Below are 17,113 nucleotides of genomic sequence, written 5' to 3'. Positions count from 1 at the left end.
CCTCTGAAGCGAGGTCAGCTGCGCTTTCCTGGCCCAAAAGCTTCCCCAGACAAGCGCAGGTGGTTCCTGCCGCTGCTTTGCTCGCTGCCGGGCCGGGCCTCTGCGCCCGGGAAACTGCAAGTCCCGAAATCACCGCGCAGCCCCAAACCTCCATCCCTCCCCGGCCGCTTGGGTGGCAGGGTGAGATCTGGCTGGGATGGGGGCGAGGGGCTTTTTTAAGGGGTTTCTCTTAAGACTCCTTTTGTGGGTTTGAGAGGAAACCACTGACAGTAGCTCAGGTGCTGCATGTTCTCTCGTGGGGCACCTTGCAAAGATGTAGAGTGATTTTTAATATTTATATGTAAAAGGAGGGGTGGGGGCGGGGAGTTTTTTGTAACTATTTTTTCACCCTACACATGGGGCTTATTGTAATTGAAATAATAAACACTTTCTACTGGGGCTGGAGCTGCTCATGACTTGTTTTTTTCTGATAGCAGGGGCGTCCTGCATCCCTTTATCTGTGTTTTTCTCCCCATCCACACCGACGAGACCATCCTGTGCTGACAAAACTGAGTGGAGGAGGCTTTTCCCAGCTTGCACTTGGCATCTGCTGCCTCTCTCACAGGCCAAAGCCAGGCTTTTGTGCCCAAAACCTTCACTCCCACTGCGGGGGGTTGGTTGCTTTCCACCACGATGGCAAGGCCCCACGTATCTTCCCCAGCAGCGACGTCATTCCCGGATGCTTTTTCTTCCTCCCGGGTGAGTTTTTGGCCAGCCGGGCTGTGCTTGGATCCAGCGGCATGGGCCCCGTGCAGGTTGCTCTCCAAACGGCCTTATTTATAGCTCGGCGATGCCGGCTGGATGCTGCCAGCTCAGTAACACAGGCCAACACTCGCTCCTGAGCGGATGCTCCGTGGCTTTGTCAGACTTGCCTTGGGTTTTTTGGGCAGGACCTGGACCGCAGGCTCCTTGCTGAGCCTCGCCCCAGCACCTGGGAGGGCTGATGGCCATAAAGAGGCAAAATACTGGGTGCTTGTTTGCTATATAGCCCTGGCTTGTTGTCAGGGGCTGGATTTTGACTGCAGCCCCCTGGTTTTTCCCTCGTTGGTAGCAAACTTTTGGAAAAACAGAGTGGTTTTGCCGATGGGATGGGCAGGACTGAGCCAGCAGCGAGCTGGGGACACGAGTGTTGCATAAATAAGACGGCAGAACTTCCCTGTCGCTGTTTTTACTGCATTTTCTTTCCCAGATTGAATTAAAATGTAATAAGGGAGAACTCGCTTTCTGCTCACACAACTTGGTGTGAGGCCCTCTGTTTCCTGCAGAGATGGGCTGGGGCTGTTTGTTGTCCCCCGGATCTGTCTGGAAATGGTGGCACAATCCCGCAGAGGGCAGTGGAGCCGAGAAAATCGTTGCATGCGCTCTCAGCTCCTGGGCTGGCAAGAGTTAGCGACGCCACTGGCGTGGTATTTGGTGGTATTTGGGCCTGGATCTGGCCCCACGTGTTTAAAATGCAGCGAAATGCCTGTGTTCCAAGGGAAAGAGGAGCAGCGTGGGTGTAAGGCAAAGAGGAATCAAGCAGGGAGAGCGGGGCTGGGGTGAAAGGGTGTCTTCCCAGCTGCAAGAAGCAGGGAGGGGAGCGCAGCCCATCTCATGGAGAGGTGGGATGCTGTTAGAGGCGGTTTAACCATCCGAAAGGGCAACAGTTTGGTTCCTTGGGGCTTACTCACAGCGAGGGACCAGGCAGGTGGTGGCTTGGCCACCACAGAGGGGACAGCCCCAGCGCAGGAAGGATTTCAAAGGCGAGCCTCCGCTTGCATCGTGGCAGGGGGACGCCACGGTCAAGGCTCCCCGTGCTGGGCTTGGAGCCGGCGGTGGATGTTTGCCTGTCTGGGAAGCTGCCGGGTGTCGGCAGAGCAGGCAGGAGGTGAATCATCCCGCTCGTGTGCCAGCGCTTGGCGTGGGCTTGCCTGATCCTGGGTGGTATTTGCTTTATTTTGCACTCAGCCGTGCCCCGGAGGGCAGAGACGTTTGCCGAGGGCTGAGCCCAGGCAGGAGGAGGAACAGGGAATGCTCCAAGCAGGGCTGGGGTGGGGTTTTTTATGTTGGGTTTTTTTTTTTTGGTGGGTTGTTTTTTGGGTTTGTTTTTGTTTTTTTTTGCCTGGAGGGCATTGGAAGGGGATCAGTGGGGAGAAAAGCAGAAGCCCAAAAAGGGAGGCGCTGCCGTGCTGTGCTGGGTGAAAGTGGAGTGTGCTGGAGCCTCCAAAACAAGCTGGAAATGGCGGTTGTTCCTAGGTTTGGTGGGGCCAAGGCTGAGGTTGCAAGAGGCTGAACGCAACCATCTGAACTGCTCTTCTCCTTACCAGTTTTTCCCTCTCCATGCAGGATTTAACCCTCAACACATCACAACAGTGCTGGGACCATTAGATTTTAGGGCAGTGAAGGGACCAAAAGCTTCCTCAAACAGTTCCTGCAGGAAAACAGCCCTTTTCCAGCCCTTTTCCAGGATCCTTCTCCTAAGTTCACCTACAGCTCTGGCGCTCCTACTGCTCTGTTTGCCACGTGGTTGTGAGCGTCTTTGCTGTGCCAGGTACGTGAGAGACTGGTGGGACTGGAAAAAAGGTTGGTGGCGCTCTGAAGCGAGAGCTCAGCGCTGTAAATTCAAGCTGCCCGTAGTGACACATCAGTTCCCAGGTGCTAATAAAGCTAGCGGGAAAAATAGGAGGAAAAATGAAATGGAGAAGAACCAGAGGCCTGCTAGGAAGGGCATGAATCCAGCTGGCACTTGCTCAGGCCCACCAAGTCCGCAGGTTTCATTGGCCAAATTGTTCTATATGGGGTAGTACAGAAGAGAGACCTGTCTGCTTTTTCCTCTTAGGAAATAAAAAAAAAAAGGTAAAATGATGGAGACATAGACTCCGGAGGAGTTTCAAGGCAGAGCCAGGAGCCTGGCTCCTTTGCATGGCTAGCACGCTTTGGGAGCTTCAGTAGACAATATGGTGAAAATTCTGTTTTTTTTTTCTTTTCTAAACAAGCAAAAAAAAAGTGATGTATCTAAAGATACTGGAGCTAGGAGGCTCTTTCGCAGCTGTGTTTACAGGCAGCTATTTCTGTAGAACAGAGGGAGCCGTAGATGTCAATGTGCTTTTGGTATGAATTTCCTCCCGCATGAAGGGGTGTACCAGGAGAAGTGCCACGCTGGAATGGCGCTGGGCACCGACCCTCCCCAGACCACACAGCTCTACTTGCACCCTCAAAATTATTACAGCGAAGTCTTTACAAGCTGTGGAGGGGGATCCATCTTCCCAGCAGGCTGCAGACAGCAGAGATGAGCTGTGAGCGCAGCAGCTCTCCAGGATGTCTGGAGATCTATCAGTCCTTGGGCAAACCCCTTACCATGGTAAAAGTCCCTATTTTGTTCTCCTGTTTTCGGGGACTGGGGGAGTACTTGTCCTTTCTTTGAGTTCATTCTCATTTCTCTCTTTAGTCTCTCATTTTCCTGGTGGGGAATTGGCAGGTGGTAGGCTACAGAGGAAAACTGGTTCGGAAAAAAATACCCAAAGCCCCCTCTAAATATTTGTTCCTGGCTGCTGGTGGAAATAGTCCCCATTCAGGCCTTCTTTACAGGCTAGCATGGCTTGGTGGGGGTTTTTTCCTACAAAAATCTCATCGTTTTCCATTTCGCCCCATTTCCCACAAGTAGTTTGAGGTAGATGTGAGCTCACCTCATCCCAGGCATTTCCCTTACCCCAATGCAGAATGAAAAGCACAGAAAAGGAAACTAAATAGCACGCTAGTCATCTTCCCTCCGCCACCAGCTCCACTAATAACCTCTGGCACTACGCAGTGCGCCTGTTTGGTGTGGCTGGACCCTGTAGATAGCACCTTAGTAAGTAAGAAACTATTCCAGTTGCACAGCTACTCTTACTGGAGGCCACTGCGGCGACTTCAGCGGCGTGGCAGCTCGCAGGAGCTTTTCTACTGAGATCACACCTCGGAGGATGGTGAGCCTCGGGGTACGCTGGAGTCCTTGTACGTCAACATGGGCGGGCGTCGTGTCCTAAACCTGACCTGCACAAACCGAATTGTTTAATACTTTGGAGTGTGACTCAAAAGGCAAAAAGGGCTCAAGACCCTTCTGCTATTGTTTTGACCACTGCGTGCTGTGCTGAGCTTAGCTCTAATGAACAACACCGAGCCCAGGCTCTCCCCCTTCAGAGTTGTATTTTAATACTCATAATTACTTTTCTCCTGACAAATGGGGCTGTTGTGGAGATGTGGATACATGTGACTCATTGGGTACGTCTTCTTTAGCGCACAAGACCCCTCTTTCCTCTGTCAGCTTTCAGCTGCAGCACCAGTTACTAGCCAAGTGCCTGAATATACCACCAAGAGAGCTGATCACTTTGAATAAAGGCAGCTTTTCACTTTTAAGTGTTCATTTGAGATTGCTTTAAAGTATTATCTTCCTCCTAAATTTAAAACTGCCCAGAAGATGCAGCAGACGGGACGCACATAAACTAGTGTACCCCGGGCTGGGTGACCCGGGGTGGCACTACCTGCCGGAGCGGCAAAGGTGCTGCGAGCGTTTCCCTGGGACGTGCGGCGCGGCAGGAACAACAGTAGGTGCCAGCGGGCTGGAATGAGCCCTTGGGAGCCAGCGGCAGGGCAGGACAAGTCAGGACAACCCAGCAGCTGCTTGAATCTGCTCTGAGAGGTCCTTTTTATCTACCCAAGACAGCACAAACCGCCTTCGCCCCCGCCAAGCTCAGCCCAGCGGTGGTCGCAGGGAGGGTGCTGCAGCCTGGCTGTGCAAGGGTGAAGATGGCGGTGGCACCGCAGCCCTCGGAGGGCAAAGGCAGCGGCGCAGGGGTGTGAGGGAGATGCCTGCAGCCCGCCAGGCAGGACCAGAGGGTCCTCCCTAGGCCGGTCCCCATTGCCAGAGCTGGGCTCCCTCAGCCACCAGGTCACCCTCAGAGCTGCCGGCCCTCGCGCCGCCTCATGAAGGGCTGCGGCGCTGCCCCTGCCAGCCGCCCCAGGGGCCGGGGATGCGGCTGGGGACCGTAGGGCTGGCAACGAGGCCGGGGGTGAGTTTTCGGGCGGGGGGAAAGCCTTCGTTGCCTACATTCCGCAGCGGCGCGGGTGCTGCGGGCCCGGCGCGTCCTCCCAGGCGAGGGCCGCTCCCTCCCAGCCAAGCGTTGCCGAAGTCTCTCCGGGCCGAGCCGAACGCGCCCGAAGCGGCGCCCTCGCCCCTCCCGAGAGGCTCCGAAGAGCCCCGAGCGCCGCCCGCCTGGGCGGGAATCCCTGCTCCGAGCTTGTCCGAAGCTTCCCGAACGCCTTGTCTCCGGAAAGAGCCGAAGTTTCCCGAGCGCGGGGGTCACGGGAGGTGCCGGGCTGAGCGGGGAGGGAGAGGGGGGGGAGCACGGGGAGGAGGGCGCGTGCGCCCGCGAAGGTCTCCGGAAGGTGCCGAGGTTTCCCGAACGCGGCGCGCCAGCGAGCGGCTCCGGAAGGAGCCGAAGGTTGCCGAGCGCCGCTGGGCCGAACGGCTCCGGAGCGAGCCGAAGGCGCTCGAGCGTCCGTCCTGCCGGACTGCTGGAGGCGGCCGCAGCGCCATGTTTGATGCTCCGCTACTTCAGTGAGGAAAATCCGCCGGCATCGCCCGAGAGCCGCCACCGCGAAGGGCTCCGCTGCCCCCGGGGAGGGGGACCGAGACCCCCCGCCGCCGGCGGCTCATGAGCAGCGCGGCCTGAGCCGCCTCCCCCCCTCCCCTCCCCGCCGGCCCCTCTCCCGTCCCCTCCCCGCGCCGAGCCCTCCGGGAGGCGCGTTGTCACGGAGACCGGCGCCGGTGCCGGCCCGCCGCGCTGCCCCGGCCGCCGCACCGGCCCTCGGCCCGCTCCCCCGGCTCCCCCCCGGCCCCGGCCCCGCTCCCCGCCGGGGGGTGGTGGCTGCGCTTGGCGATGAGTTTACCGCAGAAGGCGGCTTTGAAACCCGGCGCGGCGGCGGCGGCGGGGACCGGCCCCGGGAGCGGGGCGGCGGCGGCGGCAGCGGCGGCGGGGCCGCCTCCCCCCCCCGGCTCCCCCTCACCCGGCAGCAGCGCCGGCGCCTCACCCCAACATCAGGGCCTTGCCGCCCCAGCCGCCCCAGCAGTATCCTTTGCCCCGGGGGGGGGGGGGGATTTGGGGGGTGGTGGGGGGGGGCGACACCCCCTTCCCCACAGCGAGCGGGGCCCGGGGGGGGGGGGTGTGAGGGGCCGTGGGGGCCCCCCTCAGTCCCGAGGGTGGGAGGCGTGAGGAGGGGGTGTCCCGTGGGGGGTGGCGGTTTGGGGCTCCCCGCTCCTTTTTGTGTGTGTGTGTTTGTGTGTGTGTGCGGGCCCCCCCCCCCCCCCGTGCAAAGGGGGGGCTGCACCTGCTGGGAGGGTGTGGGGAAAGGGGGTGCCTTACCCCCGCCCGCTAAAGGGCTGGTTTGGGGGTTCAGTCTCTTGCCTTAGGGAAGGCAGAGGGTCCCCTAGCCCCCCCCCCCCCCCCCCCCCCCCCCCCCCCGAGCAGCTGTGACCCCCAAGGGTAAACTTTTAATTATAAATCTCTCCTCACTTTACCTTCGCTCCTGCCCAGGTAAGTGCTTTGGTTTTGTTGTTTTTTTCCAGGTGAATTTAAACCCAGGTTTTTCCAGCTGGGGCCGATTTTCATGAGATTGTTTTATTTATTTATTTGTATTTTCTGACTTGGCCGGTGGAAATAAATCTCAGGTGGAATGTCGCGCCGAGCAGCTTTCTCTGCGAGGCCGAGTGTGACGGGGAGAAGGCTCCCGCTCCAGAAATCCCACCGCCCCAACGGCCGCCGGTACAAAGAGAGGCCGGTGGTTGCTGCAAACGGTTTTTAAAGGTCTTCGGTTCTCTGCTGCGACTAGGCCCCAAGTCAGGAGGTAAATACTGCAGGGATCAGCAGGAAAGTGGGGTGGCCAGCCTGCCTGACTGGGTGAGGTTTTGTTTCCAGCGTCCGACAGCATCCCCTGGCAAACTGGCTTTTCTCTACCCCCCACCCCTGAAGTTTTTGGGGGGGAACATGAAGTGGAAAAGATACTTGGGGAAATGCCGCCTTGCTGCGCTATCCCGGCACGGTGCGGCGTGCGGTGCAGGGGACCGTCAGGAGTGTGTTTTGCTGTTTGTTGATGACTTGGGTTTTAACGTGGAAGCGCAGGGTGTTGTGGTTTTGTTGGTGTTTGGTCTTTTTTTTTTTTGCTGAGGGCTGTTTCAGCTGTGTGATGATGTCCGCACTCTTCAAGAAATGTGTTCCCTCTGTATAAGCATTTTATTGCTCTCACTTTCATTTTTGAGGTGGGAAAACCGAGCCCTTTTATAATCAGTTTAGGTCCATTGTTTTCTTGAGCTTCCGGCAAGAATCATTCTTACCATGACAACAAACACATTGCTTAAATCATGAGACGGTTGACGTTACAGATTTGTTTGGGTCAAGTGAAAAAAAACCTCTGAAGGTTTCAGAGAGTGCTGCGGAGGGACATACTCTCCGCTGGGTGGTTTTGGCTAAACTTGTGCTGCTGTTCTGTAATTCCAACGTGTGCTTTATTTAGGGGGAAAAAAGTGTGAAGGTGCTGTCATTACCCAGTCAGTGGGGTGGTAGTGAGTAAAACTGTTGCTCAGGGGAAATTCTGCTCGGTTTTGAGGGATGTGCAGAGTGTTACAGTGGGAACGCCGGCCAGCGTGCGCGTACGGAGTCTGTGCTTAGCTGATCTTTCCAGCAAGGTGCTGGTTTGTCTAGAAAAGGTCTTTTATTTAGAAGGAACGTGGCGCTTGGGTGCCTTGACAGTTGAAGGGCTAAAGTTTGCCTGGCTCTGGGATGAGGAGCGTGCTGGACTTCCCAAAGCACTTTATTTTCAAGTAGTCACTAAAAACACCGTGGAGGGACTTGGACGCTTCTCCGACGTCGCTGAGGGCGAGCTTGGTGGTGGTTCGCAAGAGCGGCCGCGCTGTCGTGGCTAAGAGGAGGATGCTGTTGCTTTCGGTGAGTCGCGAAACACCTTGCGCGTGTGAGGGATGGAGCTTGGGCTCGCCTCTGAGTGCAGCCTAAACGTGAAAAGCCTTGAAAGGAATGGGCGAGACCCTAAAGGAGCTGGAGACGGTGTGTCAGCGTGTCCCATCGTGGGGACCCAACTGGGCACCCAGAGGAGGAGGAATGGAAAAGGTGGATATGACGAGTTGACGGTACAAAGATGAAGTTAAACTGATCTAGTCTAATTCTCATTTACAGCCATGCCTGTTTTGAAAACATACTGTGTTTCACCAATACCGCTCCTTAACTTTTAAACCACCAATCTGGCCTTGCAATATTGACAAACACCGTGTTCTCGATACCTTTGGGGTGAACTGTATTCAGGTGTCCTGGCTGGTTTTTTCCTCCACTGAAACTTGTGTGTGCTTCCAGGTAGTAAACAAAAGCTGTTGCCTTTTCTGAGCGCTGCTGCAAAAGTGAGGCTTGGGGAGCGTAGTTCATCTGTGATTTACTGGAGTGCAGAGGGTCATCTGAGTTCAGCCTTATTTTTAGCTCTGTTTGGTTTCTTTTTTTTTTTTCCTTTTCTGTTTTGATACCACTATTGAGGCAGCGGTACCCTACAGCAGATAAAGTACAGTCACAGGTTTCTTCTGGCCACTCGGAGCGAGCAGAGCGCTGCAAGGTCTCCTCCTCACGGCAGTGCAAGGGTTTATTTGTTGGTGTGAAGGATTATGATATGTTAATAGGTATATTGAGGCTCTGATTTGGGCTTTCTGAACTAGAGCAGTGTCTGCGTGGTGAACTTTATGTCTTTGGAAATATGTGTGGTTTTAGTTCTTACTACGTCATGAAATTAAAAAGTTATCTGTTTAATTGAAAAAAGAAGAATTGGGTGGGAGAAGGAAAAAGGACTGCTTACTTCATGTGCATTTGTAGGAAGGGAAAAGAAAAATACAGGGGGAAGAAGGGATTTTTAAAAGAAAAGTACTTGTTGAAGGAAAGCAAAGCTGGAGAGTGATGGACACGAAGAACAGAAATGTTTTGATGGGAGTTTCGTTCCGTGACGTGCTGAATAGGGAGTTGTTGGAGCTGCTGTAAGACAAGACAGAGCTTTGACAAATTTCCTTGGCACAGTGGCTTCCAGAAGTTGAATTTTCTGTGTGAAAGTAAGTTGGGATAATTTTGTGGCTCTGGTAGCGATGAGTATTCAATCAAACCTGATTTCAGGCAGCAATTGTGCTCAAAAGTTGTCAGTATGGACAAATCCTCCAGTTCGCTTCTGACCTTTATTTGGGAGGGACGGACAAGGAAGGGTGTAACTGTGTCACTGTGAAATGACACACTGAGGGATGTTAACAAAAATAACTCCCGATCTGCCCACCTTTGCTGTGGCTTTCAGACTGTCTGTGAGGAACGAGATCCAGATGAAGTCGATTGTTCTGTAGCGAGAATTCTTCCGTAAAAATGTAAAATAACGAAGGTACGCTCCGGGCTGCGAGCTCGCTGTAGACCTTTGTGCTTTTAACCTGATGGTACTTCTGACACGTGTGGAACTACGCCGTGGTTCTTTCCCTCATGCTCCCACGTAAGAGTAAAGTATTTTTTGTTTGTGTTATATTAAGCTGCTCTTTAAAAAGTCCCCATGCTGTGAATAAATTTTGTGGATCAATATAATTAGGTCACCGGTTTCTTCACAGCCCCAGCCCAACGTGGGCAAACGTTGTGCTCTAAAGGACAAACAGATTGATTTACGTTGAACTCGAGTGATGTTGGGTGTTTGCTGGCTCTTCAGCGTTAACTTAACGCTGTACCTTGGAGCCGAATTAGAGCCACCTTGGGCTCTGGGCTGGTGTCAGTAGGTTTTTGTTTTCTTTTCCAAGCTTCCTTGCGTTTGGAGGGTGTTCAGCTTCCCAGTTGTTGATGGTCTCTGTGCAGGCACCCGTAAACTTAACCTTACGATATCAGCGTAGCTGTGGGGTTGGGTATCTCTGGGCATTTCAGGTTATTGCAGCAGGACAATCATGGCAGGTTCAGACGGTCATTTAAAATCTTGTCTTTTCTTCCCTCTCTTTAATTTCATTTCTCAGAAGCGGAGAGGAAGGGTCAGCATTTGGGAGAGGATTTTTGTGTGAAGTACATCATTGGCGTGTGTGGAAACGTGCGTTTTGCTAATGCTGCCTCAGTAATTTAGTGTCTGCTTTGGTTTTTCTGAGGTCCTTTGGCTAACTGTGCTGTAGTCCCTTTCAGAAAGCGGCGTGCTGGTTCCTGCTCTGTTGGGTGGCATCTTCTGGATGCGAGCAGCTTCCCAAAAGCCCAGGAGAACAGCAAGAAATACAGGATTGCTTCCAGGAATGTGAGAGCTTGTGTGTGAAATCGGGGTGAGTTTCTGGCAGCACTTACCTGATGTACGGATGCAGGACAGGTTGTGCCGTTGGAGTAGGCCTGTGCTGGGAATCTTCTAGTTGAGGAGGATTTGGGTGAGTGGCGTTTTCTGTCTTCTCTTAGCGAGCGAAGAGTTGAGCTGGAGGGGAAAGTGGCCAAGAATTTCTCCGAGGAGAACAACTTCAGCGTGCGCTGGAGGATCAGGGTCTCTGGGTCACCGTGGTACCCTCTGGGAGCCAACGCCGTCTTCCCTCGCAGCTTACTTCCATTACGAGTGGCTTTTTTCCAAAGCACGTGATGCAGCATCTCTCTGGGGTTTATCTGTTGGTGACTTTGAAGATGAGGACCCAGGATTAGGAAGCTGCTCGGTCATAAAAGTCAGCTTGAAGAGTGTGGTCGTGGCTTTTGTGCCTCCCTGCGCCTCGGGTGGATCAGCTTCAGGGTCTGGGCGGCTTCGACATTGAACTGGAACTAAAATGAGAGCATGGTTGGAAGTCAGAGGACTCTGACTTCCATCAGAGAACTCCAGATGCCAGTGGCAGCTGCTCGCAAGGAAGAGTGTTCGGAGTGTTAACAGTCACGAAAGGGAAGGAGCAGCAAGAGGTGGGAAGGAGGGGGGAACCGGGCTGAGATCAGAGGTGTTCCTTGCTCTGTATTTTTGAGTTCAAGAGTGAGTTTCTGAAATCTCAGCTGGATGAAGGGAAAGAAGGGGCAGTGCCTGAGAAGCATTTCCATTCAGGAGTGTCTGAAGCCGTGGAGATCATACATCTTGGGAGGGTATGCGGCAGGGGAGAAGCTTCTGAGAACGCGGAGACTTTCCCTGCCGCCCCGTGGTAGTGGCTTTTCTGCAGGGGAGGAACGAGCACGGGTTTGTGAGCATATTGCCAAAAAATTTAAGTGCTTTTAGACCTTCCTGCCGTTTCCCCTGTTGATGTTCCCCAGCTTTGGCAAATCTTGGTGTTCTCGCAAGCAGACATAGCTTTAATTTATTTAATGACAAAAGCTAATCGTGTTATAGTGCAGATATGTCACTTTACCAGCTTTGTAGGATTTTTGTGGTGAAATGTCTTGGAGAAAACGGTTCTTCCAAAACTGTGATTTCAGATAGCTTATTTTCTTCTCCTATCTGAGGACATGGCGTGTGTGTTCTTTGGCAGAAGTCTGCGGGAGAAGGTCACTTTAGCCATTTAAATGTATATGCATTTAATATGCAGTACTGATTTTGGAGCACAGTTTGTGTTTTTATCTATGGTATGGTAAGAAGTCGGTGAGAGTGCAATAGGAGGCTCAGAACAAATAACTTCCCTTTTGGATGCTGGGATGTAGAAGGATTTTCATCTGTGTGTATGGGTTTTGTCCATCATCTCGGGGCTGAAAGGCCCTTTCATGTCGTTAGCAAATGGTGGGATGTGTCAAGCTGGTACATTTGCTCCATTTTTGTTTCGCAGTGAGGATCTCTCTTTAGAAGTCGTAGGTAACCTATATTTTCTTTTTCTCCCTAATCCGGCAATTTCGGGGCTAGTCAACTGTCAAGTTTAGTTGTGTGTAAATCCGCTAATGTGATTAGAGTTGCCGGAATTTTTACTCTGGGGAATTATAGATGGGTGGTATCACTGTTTTACAGGCATTTCTTTAGTAGGAAACTTTATCTGTGACTGGAATATGTCTGTTTGCAATTGCAAAGGCTTTTCTGGAATGAATGGGGAAGAGAAAATTTGGGGTGTGAAGATGTGGGTGGAGGAATCGTGCGCCCCATGGTCTGGAGGAACTGGGGGAATGAATCTTTCTTTTTTTAAGGGAATATAGTTGATGTGACTTCTCGTAGGGCTGTGTTTTACACTTGGTGGTAATTTCAAGGACTTCTCTGTACAGCTTTTCTTTCCAAACTGTGGACTTTGTTTTGCCTCCCAGATAGGAAATGATGATGTGGAACAGCTGGAAGAAGAAAATAGAATGGGTTCTTAAAAAAGAAAAGGATCAAGGGAAGGAGAGCAAAATAAGCTTTTAGGCTAGTGAAATTTTCTAGTACATGTTATTCTTATGTTTTATTATATACGTTTGGAAGATGTCCCAGAACGCGCTCTCTCTTTTCGTAGTAGGTGATGGCACGCTGTTGCTGATGGGACTTGAGTCAAAATGCTGCTGGGCATGTAACTAGGTTAATGGGACAGCTTTTTTTTTTCCTTTCCTGAAAGGAAAATTACGTGCTCCCTGTTCTGGTTGTACCTTAAGAGTGGTTTTTACCTTTGTTTGCTGTGTAGTCATCTGAGGTGGAGAGAAAAGGACAGGTTTCCCCACACTGAGATTGTATCATCTTTAAGTCCATTCTGCTATCGAAAAGAATACGTTTCTGCTGTTGGTTGTAACACCTTTGTGTATCCTTTAGCTGGGTGAGAGTTGCAGTATTTCTAGAGCTTTCAATATGCCTGAAGAAAACCAAAGTGGCTTCTGAAATGTGTGTCTTGAAAGAAAAATGTATCCAGTCCTCGACCGATACCAGTAGTGTTCTCCAAAACCGTTGGTGAAGTGTTGAAATGGGTTAGGACTTGTCGAGGTGCACGGAGCAGCTGCTGCTTTCCAAGTGGTTGAGCTCAGCAGGAATGAGGCTTTCATGCTCTGGAGTATCTGCACGGGAAAAAGTCTGTAAAAGTTGTGAACACAAAGACCATCCCCACTCTTACCAGGGGAGTGGACTTTACGTGGTACATCCTCAGGGTGGTGGGAAAAGGGGTCTTGCTGCCAATCTTTGAGTTTGCTCTTGATGCTGTGAAAACACCGAGCAAGGAAGAGTTAATGTAGTTAAAGATCTTAAATAACACAGATTTTGCTGAGTTTGGAAAGCTTTTGGGAGGTGGAAACTAATAAACATTGCACCAATTCTCTCTTTTGGGTTGCCAGATGATGATTGTGTATTTGTTTGTGTTTCAGTTTGATTTACATGTGAGAGTGACTGTGTGCGAGTTACTGAATTACTAAGAGCAGTCTGATTTAAATGTCGGCGTTGCTGGTGGCGTTTGAAAATCCATTTGAACTAGTGCTGTGGCTGCACTAATGGCGATCTGAAAAAGAGATTTCCCTCTTTTATGCGTTATTAAGAAGTCGTAGAAGTTACTGTGCCTTGAAACCGTCATTTTTCTGGGCTTGTTTTGTTCTTTCGCTGCAAAGCAAAAATGACAGAAGTCTTCGGTCTTTTCAGGCTAAGCAGGAGACTCTTCCTATGAGCATCAAAGGGAAAGATTTTTTTTTTTAGTGATACTACTTGCAGCTTTGGTTTTTTACTTAGCTGCTGTCTTTGAAAGGCTCCTAACATTCTGAAGAAAGGACATGTCTATAAAAAAAAAAGTGCATTTCCACTAAGTGGCAAGACCTAGCCCCTCTGTCCTTGGACTACCACGGGATCTTCTACAGGACTGTTAAGTCCGACGTGAAATTCGGCACAAAATCTGGTCTGAAAACTTTCTGGAAGTCTTGAATTCTTGTTTGTGGTGATGTACAGGGTGCTTTTGGCTTGACGCCAGACACTTTGGTTGGCAGCATGTAGGTGATGAATTGGACAGGCTCAATGTCTGTATTATATCTGACAGGGAACTCGGCAGGGTACTATGGCTGCGGGTAGACAACCTGTACCGCTTCTCTGGGCAGGGAAGTCAAGAACTGAAATGAAAAAGCATTTAAAGGATGTTTGTTTTGACTTTTAGTGTGAAATTCATGGTGCATCTCAGACTCTGGAGTGTGGTGGGAAAGGGCCTTCAGCAGTTGCTGATTGATGCCCAGTTTCAGCGTGCGTGGAAGGCTCTTTCGGATGTACTGTTTCTGAGTTCAACTCGCTGTAGAATAGCAGCTCGCTGCAGTTTGTGTCACCCTTTCTCACCAGTGCTCACTGGGATATAGATACTAGTTACTGGATGGTCTCTCTTCAAATACTTCACTTTTCTGGGCTCTGCGTTTTGTAGTCTAGATTTGCGAAATGCAAATAAATCAGCTGTCAACCTGTCTGAGCAACTTGGGTTTTATGTTTTCCTTCAGCATTGTGTTTTAAAGTAGATTTCAAAGTGCTTTTATGTCTGTCTCTTCAAAAGGAAAAAAGATCTAATTTTTGTTGATGTGCAAATATCACTAAGTGTAATTTTTGGTGAGCTTGAGCTGTTCAGCTTAATTGTATTGATTATGTTTCCAAAACACTTTTTTAAATTCAAAAAAAAAAAAAAGTTCATCTGCACAAATAAATACTTTATGTTTAAATATTTGGTTCTGAGGTTGTGCACCAAGTTTGGCTTGAAATGATTCCCGTTGCCCCCCCCTCCAATAACATTCCGTTGCACTGTCTGCGGCAGTGGTACCTGCTATTGCAGGCATTCACCGGAACAATTGTTGCCGGCTCTTGGCACGGTCCCCATCGCTTCTTGCTGAAGCCAAAGCACACTTTATCCGCTCAGGCTGACATTAAGATCATTAAATAAGTGAATGAATTGTACTGTCACCAAATTCCCATTCTGGCAGCCGAAGAACATGTGAATTTTATAGCCGGGACCTCTGTCCAGAATGTCTTACTGAATGGCCTGGATGTCAGGAGTGGGAACAGTCAGCAGAAAGCTTTCTAGTAAAATGTGTGTGCCTTGATGAGAATTACGGTGTGGAGTGGTGTAAAAGCCTGAATTACTAGACATCTGAGCATCCAAGATGAGTATTAATCAACCCTGAAGGGCGTGTAGAAAGAAACTGGAGCGCAGCAATAAAACAAGGGAACGGGAGAGAACCGACGAGGGCTGGAGAGCTGTTTCTGCATTGGCAACACAGGTCTGTCTCGCTGTTTGAAAGGAGTTTGTCGGGGGATGAATGCAGCCAGGCCGGGAAGCGTTGAAAGCAGGGATAACTTTTGGTTTCCATCAGGGAGTTTGAGGTCTTGCTGGTTGAGCTAAAATGCTGAAAGGTTGCTCGGGGTTTGGGAGATCTTGGAGAGGACTGCTGAACTTCCACCTCCGGGAGGAGAAGATGCTTTCTCAAAGGAGGAGAGTTGACTTGGCAGGCTTGGATTGCTTTTTCTTGTGGTCTGGCTCCACCTTTGTTTTTATTACGTTGTGCTCAAAATTTTTTTTTGCTTAGGAATAGGGGATATAAGAGGTCCGTAGCGTCCACGCTTGCTGCAGGGGGGTCAGAAATGTCTCTGAATTGCAAAGGGAAAAAGTGGAAGTGTGTTTTGACCAGGTTGGTGAACGGTGTAATTGCGTGTCTGCAGGCTGCTTGCACTGCAGCCCCAGGTGGCAGCGGAGATGCTCTGCACAAGGGAGAACTCAGTGTTTCATTTGGGCCATTCCTGTTCTGAAGTGTTGCAAAACGTCAGCATTTAAGACCATATTCAGTGCTTTCAAACTGGAGCGAATCCTTTTCTCTTCCTCCCCTCCCCATGCCTTAGTGTTTGTCTTAATTACAGTTAATTTGATAAAAGGATGCTGAAATAGCACTGGTACCAACGGGGTCCTCGGTGCATCCTGGTTCGTGTTTTAACAGGTGATGTCACCTATTGCCATGGTGATGATGAAAGCCAAGGGGTTGGGTAATGTTTGTAGGGGCTGAAGTTCATCACCTCTGAAGACCTGCTACGAATACAGTGATATGGCAGTTTCTGTGCAGTCCGAAAGCAGCAAAATTGGGGGTTTGTGCTAGTCAGAACAGGAGCAGTCGTGCCTGCTGCAGTGCTCAGGGTGTCCTGTTGATGCAAACAGTCCCAAGCGAGCAGAAGGCAGGGACAGGTCCTGAAATTCCCATTTCTGTCTGGGGTAGCACACCAGGTACATCTTCAGTGCCTTCTACCTGCGTGTTGGTTGAAAATGTTTGTTGGGTCAGCTGTGCAGCACTGCTTCGGAGGGCGCTTTGCGCAATGAGGAGAGGGATGCCTGCTTGGAGATCTTCCTCGATGGCCACGTGGAGCAGAGGCAGCCTTCCCTCTGCCTTCGTGGCCCAAATTCAACAGGCAGAGCTAAGGGAAGTAAATCCAGCATTTCTTTAAATGAGAAATGCTCTGAGACTAACGTACGGCTCATCTTCAGGCTCGGCTGGGATAAATATATTGTTGCTATTACTCTTTTTCTTCCAGCCCCCTGTAGAGGTGCGTGTAAAGTAGGCAGTTGGGAGTCCTTATGAGGGAAGAATTGAATGTGTGGAGGATTGGGCCGAGGAGACCCAGAGCTCCCGTCCAGCCTCTCTGAGCTATGTTTTTTGTGCAGCAGCGTAAGATGCATTGCTCTGTCTTCCCTAGACACCTGCTTGCTCAGGATTTCATTTTGTATGACATGGGATTTTAACTCGGGAGAAGTCGTAAGCTCTGCATGTGGCAAAAGGCTACTTATGATTTCATTTCATTTTGATAAACCGCTGAAATAAAGATTAGGCGGGGGGGAATCGTGAGGCGTTACAGAGTTGGGAATCGAAGTGAGCATTAATGCTCTCAAGAAGCACACTTTTAGAATTAGTTGCTCAGCTGACGGAAGGACCGTCAGTCTGGGTGACAACACTGCTGTCACCGCGATGCTTCCTGACAGATTGACCAGCAGAGCATTACATTTTCCCATGAAGTCACAGCATGAAGTATTAGAGACTCGGTAGGGAACGTAGCTGAGTGAATGAGACAGTAAACTACTAGGCTGTTTGATATTCATGCTTATCATACAGATAGAAAGCCTGGCTTGGAATTATGTGGTTGCTGCTGAAGGGTCCTGAACCCCCAGGGATGCAGCAGCGGCCGTCCC

Source organism: Leptosomus discolor, chromosome 20, assembly GCF_034619465.1.
Source record: "Leptosomus discolor isolate bLepDis1 chromosome 20, bLepDis1.hap2, whole genome shotgun sequence".
NCBI lineage: Eukaryota > Metazoa > Chordata > Aves > Leptosomiformes > Leptosomidae > Leptosomus > Leptosomus discolor.
The sequence above is the reverse complement of the archived record's forward strand: the minus strand, read 5'-3'. Positions refer to the sequence as shown.